Source organism: Lepidochelys olivacea, assembly GCF_965140295.1.
Source record: "Lepidochelys olivacea isolate rLepOli2 genome assembly, chromosome: 9".
NCBI lineage: Eukaryota > Metazoa > Chordata > Testudines > Cheloniidae > Lepidochelys > Lepidochelys olivacea.
The window spans coordinates 1,554,807-1,572,127 of NC_140419.1; the positions used below are offsets into that span (position 1 = coordinate 1,554,807).

Below are 17,321 nucleotides of genomic sequence, written 5' to 3' on the forward strand. Positions count from 1 at the left end.
AACTACAGGTGATAATTAGATACTTCCCCAGTTGATAATACTATTTTTGTTTTTCCCAAGTTACTTTTCTAACAAACGTTAGCAAGTTGTTGTTAGGTACGGTTATAGTTAACAGTAAAAGTTTTTGAAACTGAAGATACGCAGGCAGATACACTAGAAATGGGTTTTTCAGTACAGCATTAATTATAGAACTTTGTTTAGTTATGATGTGTATGGTTTTGAATGTAACATAGGACATAAAATTATCTTGACTGTGACATGTATTTTACTATAAACATTGAAATCTCTATTGCAGCCTACAGACAAGTATAATTATACAAAGAATACACTTTACAAATATAAACACAGTTTTGGTTTAGTATATGTTGGATACAATGGTCTTCCTTAAGCCTAAGCACAGAAACAAAAGCCTGCATTATTATAACAGAAAGCCCAAGATGGGAAGTGATAAAATCGGTATTGAGTAGAGGGCTTTGTTAAAACTTAGCTGGTGTACTTGTGAAATTTCCATGTATTCATTAAATTCTTATGTCATTCTTATTGTTAGGGGTTGGTTAGTTGACTAAAGCGTTAAGCTTTGTTTGCCGTGACAAATTATAACCCCAACTCCTTTCAAAATGTAGTTGGAAGATTCTGAACTTGAATAGTTCTTACAAATTGTATGCATTATCAAATATTTATTCTACATTATGGAGATAAAGAATGATATTTAAGGGTGTCTATCTACAGAAGAAATGTTGCAGAATTATAAATGGCAGGGCCTTAAATTTCTGTAAAGATGTATTACTCAGTTTAGAAATGTCTTTCTGTAAGAGTCCCATTTGCTCTCTTTATTTTAATTTAATTATTTTCTCTGGAACTTGAGACAAAAATCAAGATGTTAAAAACAACCTTTTTTGTAATGCACCGTAAACAAAAAAAAAGGCATTTAATTTAAATTTATAACAGGGTATATTGGACTGACATTGCACCTTTTGGCACTAGAAGAGCATCTTCTGAAGATGAAACATCACAGGAATTTCAGCTTCTTGTGATAAGGAATATAATGGAAGTGAGGAGAAGATGACCTCTAGTCCTAGATCTGAAGTTTCTTGAACGTCCAACCAGGAACACTTACTTTTCTCATACAGTATAGTGGACATCCACTGATACTGACCCTATGGAAATAGCATTGGAGCATTGGTGATCAACTCTACTTCAAGTCAGAGCAAAAATTCTGGGTTAGACATTTGTACTAAAGGAGTGCTGCTTGGAGAAGGCATGAGGGAGGTTTTGGAAACAGCTTTTCCTTTGCGGACATCATAGGCAAGGGATTTGAGGAAATTGACAGGTCCCATAAAAGAGAGTGGCTACAAAGAGAAGGGGCATGTGGAATCCAAGTTTCAGTGAATGCTTTTTAAAATATCTTTTGGTATTGAAGTCCTACCACGTGCAGTTCAGAGTTTGTGTGCAACTGTCATATAATCAAGCCTCCTTAGTTTAAAAGGAAAAAAAAAAGATTTTAAATTTAGCTGCAGGCTCTGCCAGCTATTTCAAAGTCAGTTAATAGGGAAAATAGGCTTCTTTTTACTTGGAAAAGATGCTGTATAGTTCTTTTGCAATATAGTTTCATAAGATTGTGTTTGCAAATGTTTCCATAGTCTGTCTTCGGGCCTTACGTTTTTTCCTTTCACCCTCTTCCATGATTCTATTGTGCAACAGTTTTTAATAATAAAACTTGACAAAGGTTTTGTTTTATGTACCCAATTCTCCATCTGTCCTGTATGTAGAAGGCCCACTGGAATTCTGTGTCTGCAGCAGCTGCAGGATCAGGCAGTAATTGCTGATAAGTTTTCTTTTCTTTTCTTTTCTTTTCTTTTCTTTTCTTTTCTTTTCTTTTCTTTTCAACAGAAATTAAAAAGAATAGTCACAAGAGTGAAATGCCTACAAGCTGCATGGAAATTATTTTAAAAACACCATAATAGAGAGACAAACTAAATGTATACCCCAAATACAAAACAAAACAGTAAGAGGACCAAAAAAATGCCACCATGGCTAAACAACAGAATAAAGGAGGAAGTTAGAGGCAAAAAGACATCCTTTAAAAATTGGAAATCAGATCCTACTGAGGAAAATAGCAAGTCAAGTATAAGTAGGCAGGCCAAAAAAGAATGTGAAGAGCAACAGTTTGTGTGTTTTACTAATCAGGAATTATTTTTTTTAATGTACATCAGAAGTAGGAAGCCCATCAAACAATCAGTGGGGCCACTGGATGACCAACGTGGTAAAGGACCACTCAAAAAAGACAAGGCCATTGTGGAGACACTGAATGAATTCATTGCATGGGTTTTCACTGCAGAGGTTCTGAGGGACATTCCCATACCTGAGCCATTCTTTTTAATTGACAAATCTGAGGAACTGTCCTGGATTGAGGTGTAAATAGAGGAGGTTTTGGAACCAGTTGATAAACTAAACAGTAGTTAGTTACCAGGACCAGATGGTATTCACCCAAAAGTTCTGAGGGAACTCAAATATGAAATTGCAGAACTACTAATTGTGGTATGTTAGCTATCACTTAAATCATCCTCTGTACCGTATGCCTAGAGGGTAGCTAATGTAATGCCGATTTTTAAAAAGGGCTCCAGAGTTGAACCTGGCAATAACTGGCTGATAAACCTAACTCCAGTACCAGGCAAATTGGTTGAAACTATAGTAAAGAACAGAATTATCATACCCTAGATGAACATGATATGTTGGGGAAGAGTCAACATGGCTTTTGTCACCAATCTATTAGAATTCTTTGAGGATGTCAACAAGCATGTGGCCAAGGGTGATCCAGTGGATATAATGTACTTGGGCTTTCAGAAAGCCTTTGACAAGGTCTTTCACTGAATACTCGTAAGCAAACTAAGCAGTCATGGGATAAGAGGGAAGGTCCTCTTGTGGATCAGTAACTGGCTAAAAGATAGGAAACAAAGGGTAGAAAGAAATGGTCAGTTTTCAGAGTGGAGAGAGGTAAATAGTGGTGTCGCCCATGGGTCTGTACCGAGACCAGTGCTGTTCAATATATTCATAAGTGATCTGGAAAAGGGGTAAACAGTGAGGTGGCAAAATTTGCAGACAATACGACATTACTCAAGATAGATAAGTCCAAAGCTGACTGCAAAGCATTGGAAAGGGCTCTCTCAAAATGGTGAGTGGGCAACAAAATGGCAGATGAAATGCAATGTTGATAAATGCAAAGTATTGCACATTGTATGTATAGTTGGGATTATGTTTTCCAAAATGATGAGGTCTAATTTAGCTGTTACCACTCAAGAAGGAGATCTTGGAGTCATCATGGATAGTTCTCTGAAATGTCTGCTCAACGTGCCTCAGAAGTCAAAATAGCGAACAGAATGTTAGGAACCATTAGGAAAGGGATAGATGATAAGATAGAAAATACCATAATGCCACTATATAAACCTATGGTACACCCACACCTGGAATACTGTGTGCAGTTTTGGTCACCCCGTCGCCAAAAAGACATATTAGAATTGGAAAAAGTACAGAGAAGAGCAACAAAAATGATGATGGGTATGGAACAGCTTCCAGTGGAGGAGAACTTAAAAGGACTGGGACTATTCAGCTTAGAAAAGAGATGACTCGGGCGGGGGGATATGATAGAGGTCTAAAAAAATCGTGAATAATGTAGAGAAAGTGAATAAGGAAGTGTTATTTATTCCACATAACATAAGAACTAGGGGTCACCTGATGAAATTAATAGGCAGCAACTTTAAAACAAACTTAAAGAAGTGCTATTTCACACACTGCACAGTCAGAGCATGGAACTTTTTGCCAGGGGATGTTGTGAAGGCTGTTGCCTGATTCTGTAGTGGTTATTGATTATTATTGATTTCCAGTTAATTACTCATTAAAGAGCTGGGGACTGTAGGGTTCTAGGCCCAGAATCAAGGTTATCAGGTTCAGTGTCTGGTTGGGAACCCTCATGTGCACAATGGAGACACTCACACTGAGGACAAAGCAAAACTTTGCAATTTTATTAGTACAATTAGTAAAGACTCAAATGTTCCATCCAAACCACATAAAAAGATAGCAGTAGTGTAGAGTTAAGGTAGTATCTTGTTATAATTACTTACATATGTTCACACCCTTTCTTGGGGATCTGGTGGTAAGAGACGAAGGTCCTGCTATGTCCCTGGCATGCCAAATGAATCTTATGGTCCAAATCTCCCATTTAATGGTGGTCTGACCTATTACCGGGACTAGGGGCTGTTATGAATATTCATAGAAATGCCTAGCCTCCTTTGTCCATATCTAACTTCCTCATCCTAATAATGTTGGGGTGTCCTTGTCCTATTGGTTAGTATATTAATGATCTTAACCTATTATTGTACAAATCAAATCATTCCTAAGGCAAGTTCGTGGTTAAGCATCTGTCAACCTTTCTGTCCTAAAATATCCAGGCCTTGTATCCGTTCAGTGTTTCTGCAGTTACCTGATATCATTTTGTACAGACTGCTGCCTCGAGCCCCCCAAAGCACAATGTTCCCAGTTCCCCAAAACTCAGAGTGACTCTTGGGCCAGGTATTTATGCTAAAGTTCATCGGCCTCAAAGCCTTTTACTAACTGCTTAAGTTAATGTGTTACAGGATATAGGCCTGTAGATATCTTGCATTACTGTTAAATAAAATACTAAGTTAGCTCTATGGGCTGCAAGGCCAAAGGTATAAGTGGGTTAAAAAAAGAATTAGGAAAGTTCATGGAGGATAGGTCCATCAATGGCTGTTAGCCAAGATGGACAGGGATGCAACCCCATGCTCTGGGCGTCCCTAAACCTTTGACTGCAAGAAGCTGGGACTGGACAACAGGGGATGGATCACTCAGTAATTGGCCCTGTTTTGTTCATTTCCTCTGAAGCATCTGCACCAGCTGCTGTTGGAAGACAGGATACTGGGCAAGATGGATCATTGATCTGACCCAGTATGGCCATTCTTACGTTCTTATAAATAGACTTTTCTAAAGACTGTGGCATTGTATTAAACATTTCACTATACCTAAATGGATGATGTTTTTGCTGCTGCTAGAAACTGCATGTGCGATGACAATGTCCTTAAGTGAAATGCCTTTATCAAATACATTAAATAAAGCTGTGTTGTGTGCTATCTGGGACGCTTGGCCACATGAGACATGCATGCATAGTGAGTGTATCTTGTTTGGTAGTGAAGGAAGTCAGAGGTGCAGTGCAGACCCTCTTGTTACTGTGGAGAAGTACTCCGGTAGCCAGGGTGGAAAGAGGTCTTCATACTCTTCGTGCCTGTGTTTGGTTTTTGTCAGTCCTGTTGTAAATAAGGGTGACACGCTAACTTTTCTATCTTGGAATCTCTCACAGATCTGGCAATATTACTGAGACCTGATTGGATGATGACAAAGGCCTTGTTCTGGCTGAGGCTGGTACCAGCTAAATATTTGATCCGCTGGCCTTGTGCAAAATGAAAAGGTCAGGAAGTAACTGATACATATTTATTCCAGATGCCATGTGCAAGTTTGCAAGCCACAGAAACTAGTTCGTTGTTTTAGCACTGTCCATTCCTATTTTCCTTTGGTTAGGATCTAAATTTATGCTTCTCTTGGTCAATAGTCAATGGAGATGATAACACCAAATATGAGCCCCAGGAGGATAGGGGATGGGTTGCAGAGGATTGCAATGGACAATAGGAATCAAGAGGACTTGCGGCCAGATGGAACAGGGGATAGACTGGAGAATCGCACCATTGCCAGGAAAAGGCAGGTCTATGTAGTTGGGGATTCATTACTGCGAAGAATAGACAAGCCTGTAACAAGAGCTGATCCAGAGAACAGGAGGGTGTGCTGTCTGCCAAGTGCTAAGATACGGGATGAGGACCTGAGGCTGAAGAGGATCCTAACGGGAGCGGGAAAGAATCCATTGATTATCCTTCATGTGGGAACAAATGATTCAGCTAGATTCTCGCTGGAACGTATCAAGGGAGACTATGCCAGGCTGGGGAAGATGCTTACGGAAATCAAGGCTCAGGTGATTTTCAGTGGGATTCTGCCTGTTCCTAGAGAAGGGCAACAAAGGTGTGACAAGATTATGATGCTCAACAGATGGCTCAGGCAGTGGTGCTATAAGGAGGGCTTTGGGATGTATGGCCACTGGGAAGCATTCATGGACAGAGGACTGTTCTTTCGGGATGGACTTCACTTGAGTAAGGAGGGAAATAGACTTCTAGGATGGAGGATGGCACAACTGATCAAGAGAGCTTTAAACTAGGAATTCGATGGAGATGGTTGGGAGATGTCCAGGTAATCTCCACACCAGATTTTCTCTTTGAGAGGGAAGAAAACGAAGTAAGAAAGGATACAGCCATGGGTAGGAGAATGGACATAAGGTGGAAGGGCAGTGTACATACCAGTCTAATAGGTAATATTGGATATAGAATGACCGTGCCTAATCGGGTGAGCGAGGCCAAATGTGAGCGAGGCCAAAGAATGTGAGCGAGGCCAAACAGCAAAAATTAAGATGTTTGTACACTAATGCGAGGAACCTAGGTAACGAAATAGAGGAACTAGAGCTACTGGTGCAGGAAGTGAAACCAGATATTCTAGGGATAACAGAAGCAGGGTGGAATAGTCGTCACGACTGGAGTACAGGTATTGAAGGGGATGTGCTGCTTAGGAAAGATAGAAATAAAGGCAAAGGTGGTGGAGTAGCACTATATATCAATGATGAGGTAGACTAAAGAAATAAGAAGTGATGGAATGGATAAGACAGAGTCTGTCTTGGCAAAAATCACATTGGGGAAGAAAACTACTAGAGCCTCCCCTTTGATAGTGCTTGGGGTGTGCTATAGACGGCCGGGATCCGATCTGGATATGGGTAGAGACCTCTTTAATGTTTTACTTATGGGAATTGTGTGATCATGGGAGACTTTAACTTCCCAGATATAGACTGGTGGACAAGTGCTAGTAATAATAATTGGGTTCAGATTTTCCTGGATAAGATGGCTGATGGATTCCTTCACCAAGTAGTTGCTGAACCGACAAGAGGGGATGCCATTTTAGATTTGGTTGTGGTGAGCAGTGAGGACCTCATAGAATAAATGGTTATAGGGGACTACCTTGGTTCGACCGATCATGAGCTAATTCAGTTCAAACTAAATGGAAGGATAAACAAAAATAGAACTGTGACTTGGGTTTTTGATTTCAAAAAGGCTAACTTTAAAAAATTAAGGAAATTAGTTAGGGAAGTAGATTGGACTGAAAAACTTGTGGCTCTAAAGGTGGAGGCGGCCTGAAATTACTTCAAGTCAAAGTTGCAGAAACTATCAGAAGCCTGCATCCCAAGAAAGGGGAAAAAATTCATAGGCAGGAGTTGTAGACCAAGCTGGATGAGCAAGCATCTTAGAGAGGTGATTAAGAAAAAGCAGAAAGCCTACAAGGAGTGGAAGATGGGAGGGATTAGCAAGGAAAGCTACCATACTGAGGTCAGAACATGTAGGGATAAAGTGAGAAAGGCCAAAAGCCATGTAGAGTTGGACCTTGCAAAGGAAATTAAAAGCAATAGTAAAAGGTTCCAGAGCCATATAAATAAGAAGAAAACAAAGAAGTGGGACCGCTAAACACTGAGGATGGAGTGGAGGTTAAGGATAATCTAGGCATGGCTCAATATCTAAACAAACACTTTACCTCAGTCTTTAATAAGGCTAATGAGGATCTTAGGGATAATGGTAGCATGACAAATGGGAATGAGGATAAGGAGGTAGATATTACCATATCCAAGGTAGAAGCGAAATTCAAACAGCTTAATGGGACTAAATCGGGGGGCCAGATAATCTTCATCCGAGAATATTAAAGAAATTGGCACATGAAATTGCAAGCCCATTAGCAAGAATTTTTAAAGAATCTGTAAACTCAGGGGTTGTACCGTATGACTGGAGAATTGCTAACATAGTTGCTATTTTTAAGAAAGGAAAAAAAAATTTATCTAGTTTGACATCTGTAATATGCAAGGTCTTGGAAAAAATTTTGAAGGAGAAAGAAGTTAAGGACATTGAAGTCAATGGTAAATGGGACAAAATACAACATGGTTTTACAAAAGGTAGATCGTGTCAAATCAACCTGATCTCCTTCTTTGAGAAGGTAACAGTTTTTTTAGACAAAGGAAACGCAGTGGATCTAATTTACCTCGATTTCAGGAAGGCATTTGTTAGGGTTCCACATGGAGAATTATTAGCTAAATTGAAAAAGATGGGGATCAATATGAAAATTGAAATGTGGATAAGGAACTGGATAAAGGGGAGACTACAGAGGGTTACACTGAAAGGTGAACCGTCAGGCTGGAAGGAGGTTACTAGTGGAGTTCCTCAGGGATCGGTTTTGGGACCAATCTTATTTAATCTTTTTATTACTGACCATGGCACAAAAAGCGGAAATGTGCTAATAAAGTTTGCGGATCACAGAATATCAGGGTTGGAAGGGACCTCAGGAAGTCATCTAGTCCAACCCCCTGCTCAAAGCAGGACCAATCCCCAATTAAATCATCCCAGCCAGGGCTTTGTCAAGCCTGACCTTAAAAACTTCTAAGGAAGGAGATTCCACCACCTCCCTAGGTAACGCATTCCAGTGTTTCACCACCCTCCTAGTGAAAAAGTTTTTCCTAATATCCAACCTAAACCTCCCCCACTGCAACTAGAGACCATTACTCCTCGTTCTGTCATCTACCACTGAGAACAGCCGAACTCCATCCCCTTTGAACCCCCCTTCAGGTAGCTGAAGGCTGCTATCAAATCCCCCCTCATTCTTCTCTTCTGCAGACTAAACAATCCCAGTTCCCTCAGCCTCTCCTCCTAAGTCATGTGTTCCAGTCCCCTAATCATTTTTGTTGCCCTCTGCTGGACGTTTTCCAATTTTTCCACATCCTTCTTGTAGTGTGGGACACAGTACTCCAGATGAGGCCTCACCAGTGTCGAATAGAGGGGAACGATCATGTCCCTCGATCTGCTGACAGTGCCCCTACTTATACATCCCAAAATACCATTGGCCTTCTTGGCAACAAGGGCACACTGTTGACTCATATCCAGCTTCTCGTCCACTGTAACCCTTAGGTCCTTTTCTGTAGAACGGTTGCCTAGCCATTCGGTCCCTAGTCTGTAGCAGTGCATGGGATTCTTCCGTCCTAAGTGCAGGACTCTGCACTTGTCCTTGTTGAACCTCAACAGATTTCTTTTGGCCCAATCCTCTAATTTGTCTAGGGCCCTCCGTATCCTATCCCTACCCTCCAGCGTATCTACCTCTCCTCCCAGTTTAGTGTCATCTGCAAATTTGCTTAGAGTGCAATCCACACCATCCTCCAGATCATTAATGAAGATATTGAACAAAACCGGCCCCAGGACCGACCCTTGGGGCACTCCACTTGATACCGGCTGCCAGCTAGACATGGAGCCATTGATCACTACCCATTGAGCCCGACAATCTAGCCAGCTTTCTATCCACCTTATCGTCCATTCATCCAGCCCATACTTCTTTAACTTACTGGCAAGAATACTGTGGGAGACCATGTCAAAAGCTTTGCTAAAGTCAAGGAACTACACGTCCACTGCTTTCCCTTCATCCACGGAGCCAGTTATCTCGTCATAGAAGGCAATTAGATTAGTCAGGCATGACTTGCCCTTGGTGAATCCATGCTGACTGTTCCTGATCACTTTCCTCTCCTCTAAGTGCTTCAGAATTGATTCCTTGAGGACCTGCTCCATGATTTTTCCGGGGACTGAGGTGAGGCTGACTGGCCTGTAGTTCCCAGGATCCTCCTCCTTCCCTTTTTTAAAGATTGGCACTACATTAGCCTTTTTCCAGTGGTCCGGGACCTCCCCCGATCTCCATGAGTTTTCCAAGATAATGGCCAATGGCTCTGCAATCACATCCACCAACTCTTTTAGCACTCTTGCATGCAGCGCATCCGGCCCCATGGACTTGTGCTCGTCCAGCTTTTCTAAATAGTGCCGAACCACTTCTTTCTTCACAGAGGGCTGGTCATCTGCTTCCCATGCTGTGCTGCCCAGTGCAGCAGTCTGGGAGCTGACCTTGTTCTTGAAGACAGAGGCAAAAAAAGCATTGAGTACATTAGCTTTTTCCACATCCTCTGTCACTAGGTTACCTCCCTCATTCAGTAAGGGGCCCACACTTTCCTTGACTTTCTTCTTGTTGCTAACATACCTGAAGATACCCTTCTTGTTACTCTTAACATCTCTTGCTAGCTGCAACTCCAGGTATGATTTGGTCTTCCTGATTTCACTCCTGCATGCCCGAGCAATATTTTTATACTCTTCCCTGGTCATTTGTCCAATCTTCCACTTCTTGTAGGGTTCTTTTTTGTGTTTAAGATCCGCAAGGATTTCACTATTAAGCCAAGCTGGTCGCCTGCCATAGTTACTATTCTTTCTACACATCGGAATGGTTTGTCCCTGTAACCTCAAAAAGGATTCTTTAACATACAGCCAGCTGTCCTGGACTCCTTTCCCCCTCATGTTATTCTCCCAGGGGATCTTGCCCATCAGTTCCCTGAGGTTGTCAAAGTCTGCTTTTCTGAAGTCCAGGGTCTGTATTCTGCTGCTCTCCTTTTTTCCATGTGTCAAGATCCTGAACTGGACCATCTCATGGTCACTGCCTCCCAGGTTCCCATCCACTTTTGCTTCCCCTACTAATTCTTCCCGGTTTGTGAGCAGCAGGTCAAGAAGAGTTCTGCCCCTAGTTGGTTCCTCCAGCACTTGCACCAGGAAATTGTCCCCTACCCTTTCCAAAAACTTCCTGGATTGTCTGTGCACCGCTGTATTGCTCTCCCAGCAGATATCAGGGTGATTGAAGTTCCCTATGAGAACCAGAGCCTGCGATCTAGTAACTTCCGTTAGTTGCTGGAAGAAAGCCTCGTCCACCTCATCCCCCTGATCCGGTGGTCTATAGCAGACTTCCACCGCAATATCACCCTTATTGCTCACGCTTCTAAACTTAATCCAGAGACACTCAGGTTTTTCTGCAGTTTCATACCAGAGCTCTGAGCAGTCATACTGCTCCCTTACATACAGTGCAACTCCCCCTCCTTTTCTGCCCTGCCTGTCCTTCCTGAACAGTTTATATCCATCCATGACAGTACTCCAGTCGTGTGAGTTATCCCACCAAGTCTCCGTTATTCCAATCACATCATAATTCCTTGACTGTGCCAGGACTTCCAGTTCTCCCTGCTTGTTTCCCAGGCTTCTTGCATTTTTGTATAGGCACTTGAGATAACTTGCTGTTTGTCCTGCTTTTTTTGTATGAGACAGGAGCCCTCCCCTTTCGCGTTCTCCTGCTCATGCCTGTCAGGTGGAGCCTGTCTCTGCCTAGCACTCCTCCTTCTTGGAACACCATCCCATGGTCAAAGAATCCAAAGCCTTCTCTCTGACACCACCTGTGTAGCCATTCGTTGACTTTCACAATTCAACGGTCTCTACCCAGGCCTTTTCCTTCTCCGGGGAGGATGGACGAAAACACCACTTGCACCTCAAACTCCTTTATCCTTCTTCCCAGAGCCACGTAGTCCACAGTGATCCGCTCACGGTCATTCTTGGCAGTATCATTGGTGCCCACGTGGAGAAGCAAGAAGCGGTAGCGATCTGAGGGCTTGATGAGTCTCAGCAGTCTCTCCGTCACATCGTGAATCCTAACTCCTGGATGACACAAAGCTGGGAGGTATTGCCAATACAGAGAAGGACTGGGATATTATGCAGGAAGATCTGGATGACCTTGTAAACTGGAGTAATAGTAATAGGACGAAATTTAATAGTGAAAAGTGCAAGGTCATGCATTTAGGGATTAATAACAATTTCTGTTATAAACTGGGGATGCATTTCTTGGAAGTAACAGAGGAGGAGAAGGACCTCGGAGTATTGGTTGATCACAGGATGACAATGAGCCGCCAATGTGATGTGGCCGTGAAAAAAGCTAATGAGGTCTTGGGATGCATCAGGCAAGGTATTTCCAGTAGAGATAAGGAGGTGTTAGTACCGTTCTACAAGGCACTGGTGAGACCTCATCTGGAATATTATGTGCAGTTCTGGTCTCCCATGTTTAAGAAGGATGAATTCAAACTGGAACAAGTACAGAGAAGAGCTGCTAGGATGATCCGAGGAATGGAAAGCCTGTCTTATGAAAGGAGACTCAAAGAGCTTGGCTTGTTTAGCCTAACTAAAAGAAGGCTCAGAGGAGATATGACTGCATTCTATAAATATAACAGAGGGATAAATACCACAAAGGAAGAATTATTATTTAAGATCAGCACCAATGTGGACACAAGAACAAATGGATCTAAACTGGCCATCAGACAGTTTAGACTTGAAATTAGACGAAGGTTTCTAACCATCAGAGGAGTGAAGTTCTGGAACAGCCTTCCAAGGGAAGCAGTGGGGGTAAAAGACATGTCTGGCTTAAAGACAAAGCTTGATAAGTTTATGGAGGAGATGATATGATGGGGTAGCCTAATTTTGGCAATTAATTGATCTTTGACTATTAGCGATAGATATGCCCAGTGGCCTGTGATGGGATGTTAGATGGGGTGGGATCTGAGTTACTACAGAGAATTCTTTCTTGGGTGTCTGGCTGGTGAGTCTTGCCCACATGTTCAGGGTTTAGCTGATCACCATATTTGGGGTCGGGAAGGAATTTTCCCCCAGCACAGATTGGCAGAGGCCCTGGGGGTTTTTCGCCTTCCTCTGCAGTGTGGGGCACGGATCACTTGCTGGACGATTCTCTGCACTTTGAAGTCTTTAAACCATGATTTGAGGATTGCAGTAGCTCAGACATAAGTTAAGGGTTTGTTACAGGAGTTGGTGGGTGAGATTCCGTGGCCTGCGTTGTGCAGGAGGTCAGACTAGATGATCATAATGGTCCCTTCTGACCTTAAAGTCTATGATTCTATGAATAGGCCACTGTGGCCTATAAGGGATTTCACGAATGGGTTTTCTGCTCTGGTGTCAGAGGTGCTTTGAAGTATTAAAGGATCACTGTCTGTTTTATTCCATACCTGTATTTTAGTGTCCACACTGGTGGCTCTGTATAAATACTGTCAAGCTCTCACTTCTTTAAGCACCTAATTGATTTTGCTTAAATGTTTAGATGGACTCATTTTATTTTAACATGAAAATACATTTTATTTTTTTAATTCTACACCACATTGATAGGAGGTGCTTAATTTATAAAGTTAACTATAACATTCTAGTATTGGAAATATGAAGAAAACCTTACTTAAGTTAGACACACTTTTAACACTCAAAACTTCTCATGAAGTACCTTTTAGTATAATTTACTTTCATGTTGTCTTCCCAACTCCCTCTCATCCCAACTCAAGTGTTGTACCAGGTGTCCTTCAAGGGGCTCTATGCTCCCGTTTGTGGGATTGCCACTGGTGTGAGTGGCAGAACCTGCTTCTAAAGCCATTTTCCGTGGGGTGTGCAAGCACTCTCATGCTGCATTTTACGCCACGACCATGATATAGTGATTGCGAAAACCGGTTTCTGAGAAATGTTGTGCGGAATAGTCTTTCCCTCCTTTAAGATTTAATGGCAACTTTCCTTTGCTAGCTCCCACCCTCCATCCCAGCCCCCATGAAGTTACAGAACCACAGATTTGGTTCAGCAGCTTTACCGCCTTTTCAGATGCAGCCTAGCATTTTGATCTCTTTTAAGAACTTGAATGTGGCACTTCCAGAAGACCTTTTACCACAGTCAACCCGTTATGCCAAAGGTGCCATCTTTGGATGCTCATGACTGCCTTTACTTTGAACTTGACATCCATTTGCAATTTTGAATTTCACAAAAGTTTGAACAGCCATCGTGGCATAGGAACTGAGCACTAATTAGTTTTTTGCATATGCATTAGTTTTTTGCATATGCATCCATTTTGCTGCAGGTCCAAATTTTTTCTGTCTCTCAGTAGGTCTTTCATTATATGTTTTTATATAATGTACTTAGTTTGCTAAAACTGTCCTCAGATATTTGCAGTAATCTTATGGGACCTAAACAGGAATAAAATCTCGTAATGGCTGTTTGTAGCATTTGGTAGCTGGTGGTAGGTTACATATTTTGCAGGAAAGTAGTCAGAACCATGTCTGAAATTCCTACAAAACTCAAGAACATCTCTACTTTTTGTATTACACCTCGAGAAACATATTCAGTCCTCAATATTTGGAGCCTGTCCAGTCTCTAGAATACTATCACTTACTAGAAATCTGCAAGACTTTTAATGACTTCATGTCCTTGGCTCTTGAGGAGTGTTGCTTTCAACACCTGGACACCCATCAGTTTGTTTTATTCAGAACCATCCTGTTCTTTATGTTCATTAAGTCTAGGAGTAATTCTTTAGCTTTCGACCTCTGCAGCCAAGAAATGTGCCAGTTCTCCAACAGCTGGAATACACTATCATGTCATTGCTTTCCTCCCCCATGTTTTACTGAATTCAGAAGACTTTTAAAAACCTTCAGGATACCAACATCCTATTGAATCCATTTGGATCCAAAGGCAAGGATGGACCAGTGGTTAGGGCACTGATCTCGGCCTTGGGACTCTGGTTCAATTCTCTGCTCCACCACAGTCTTCCTGTGTAACTTGGGATAAGTCAGTTAGTCTCTCTGTGCCTCAGTTCTCTATCTGTAAATGGAGATGATAATATTACCATACTGAACAAGAGTATTGTGAGGATAAATATATTAAAGATTGAGGTGCTCTGATACTTCAGTAATGGAGGCCACATAAACACCTTAAATCACCCCCCTCCCCACGTTTAGAAAGAGATCCAAATCACATTCAGTGATCCCATTTGAAAACACAGCTTCAGCTATGAACTCTATACTGATGACTCCATTATGGACCTGTCTCCTTCAATCCAAACTAAGTTGTTGGTCTATTTTTCTGACATCTCCTCGTGGATGTCCAGACATCAGTTAAAGTTCAACCTGCCCGAAACAAGAGCTCTTAATCTTTCCCTCCCACATGTCCTCCCTCCCTCTCTCCCTCCATTCTCAGTCACCATAGACAACATCACTGTTCTCCCTGACTTATAGGCCCGTAATGTGGTTGTTATATTCTACTCTGCCTTATCTCTAAATCCTCACACCCAGGCCTTGTTTAAATTTTGCAGCTGCTTTCTGCATAATACACCGGACCCTTGCTAAAATGCAGGATTTGGGATCCATGCGCGGTACCACATTAACGCGGGGACCTCATTAAAATGAATTCCAATTAAAGTAATTAAATTTGGGATTCATGGCCGTGACTGCGTTGTATGCGAATTTGCACTATGTAGACGTGTGTTCTAGTGAGTGTCCAGTGTATCTCTAAAGTCTAGTTTTCTCTCACTGCCTGCAAAGCTAAATCTCTCATTCATGCCTTCATTTCATGTCTTGATAACTGCAACATCCTTATGTTCAATCTTGACAAATCCAGTCATTACCTCATTTATAGGCATTCAAAGTGCCGATGCAAATAAGTTTCCTCTCTCATTGCTTTGACCAGATCACCTCCCCTTTGCGTCTTTCCACTGGCATTTGCTTCTCCTCTTGAGTCATTTATGTGCATAGGCCCTTCATGTCCTATCCCCATCCCACCTCTCATCTTCTATAAGTTAGCAAGACATCAACCCCTGCTTCTGCTCTGACATCGATGCCAGCCTAAATCACCCATTTGTTGAATTTTCAGACAGGCATCTTCATGCTGTCTCTCATGCCACCTGCTGTTCACGGGAGAGATTTCCCGTAAACATTCACAAAGCCCTCTACTAAAAAGTATCTCCTTAACGTCTTTGACATTACGCTTACAAAAAAAACTTGACTATAGTTATTTGCAGCATTGTTGTAGCTATGTTGGTCTCAGGATATCAGAGAGACGAGGTGGATGAGGTAATATCTTTTATTGGACCAGCTGCTGTTCATGAAAGAGACAAGCTTTTGAGTTTACACAGAGCTCTTCTTCAGGTCTGGGAAAGGTACTCAGGGAAGATCTACACTTAAACGGCTGCAGTGATGCAGCAGCAGCAGAGTGTTAGGGAAGACGCTACTATGCCAACAGGAGAGCTTCTTCCATCGACATAGGTTATCCATTGCTGCGAGAGGCAGTAGCTATGTCAAAGGGAGAAGCCCTCCAGTCAACATAGCACTGTCTACCCGGGGGATTAGGTTGGTATAACTGTGTGGTTCGGGGGTGTGGCTTTTTCACACGTATGAGCAATGTAATTATACCAGTGCAAGTTTATAGTGTAGACCTGGCCTCAGAATGTCACAGCTAAATACAAGGTGGAACAAATAAGGAGTTAATGCATGTTGTAAGAGACCATTCAAGGTGCAGTGGGCAGTTAACGCCTCCACAGTTGTAGGACAAGGGAAGGTTAGTGGGTTTTAGATAGTTGTAGTGAGCCATAAATCCAGTGTCTTTATTGAGTCCATGGTTTTGTCATCTAGCAGGGTTATGAATTGAAGCTCCCAGGCTTGACTTTTGCAGGTGTTGTGCAGGTTTCCTTTGAGGATGAGGACTGAGAGATTGATATGGAAGTAATTATTTTATGGAAATTTTTCACTCAGGGGTAATATAATGTTTTTGTCTTATCTCATTTTTCTGTGTAAGTTCATTTGAGAGCATAGTGCCAATATTCCAGGCAGGACTGAATCTCCATTAGACAAAACTTAAAGAAGAGAATGACCTAAATGGCCACCTGTGAATGTTCCCTTAATAATATTCCCCCTTTTCAACCAGGTGACCATGAATGATATCACTCTCCTGAGGATAACACAGAGAGGTAAAGAATGGATGTTGCTTGAATGCCAGCAAACACCGGGACCATACGCTGCCATGCTTTGTTACGCAATAATTCCAGACTACGTGCTGCTGGCTTGCCGTGGTAAAGTGTCCTACCATGGAGGACGGAATAAGGCTGCCCTCCCCAGAAACCTTTTGCAAAGGCTTTGGGAGTACATCCAGGAGAGCTTCATTGAGATGTCCCTGGAGGATTTCCGCTCCATCCCCATACATGTTAACAGACTTTTCCAGTAGCTGTACTGGCTGCGAATACATCCCAAGTCTTCAGGGCAAATTAATCATTAAACACGCTTGTTTTTAAACCGTGTATTATATTTACAAAGGTACACTCACCAGAGGTACCTTCCCCACCTTCTAGGTCCGGGAGCCCGCCTTCGGTGGGTTGGGAGGGTACTAGATCCAGGGTGAAAAACAGGTCCTGGCTGTCGGGGAAAATGGTTTCTCCGCTTGCTTGCTGTGCTTCAACCTCCTCCTCATCTTCCTCGT

At 42.2% G+C, this 17,321-nt stretch overlaps 1 protein-coding gene across 4 annotated transcripts in view; it reads left to right on the forward strand.

Annotated features, from left to right (window-relative positions):
- Nucleotides 1-17,321, forward strand: part of ATP13A3 (ATPase 13A3) — a 132,580-nt gene that overhangs the window by 31,141 nt on the left and 84,118 nt on the right. The window lies entirely within an intron of this gene.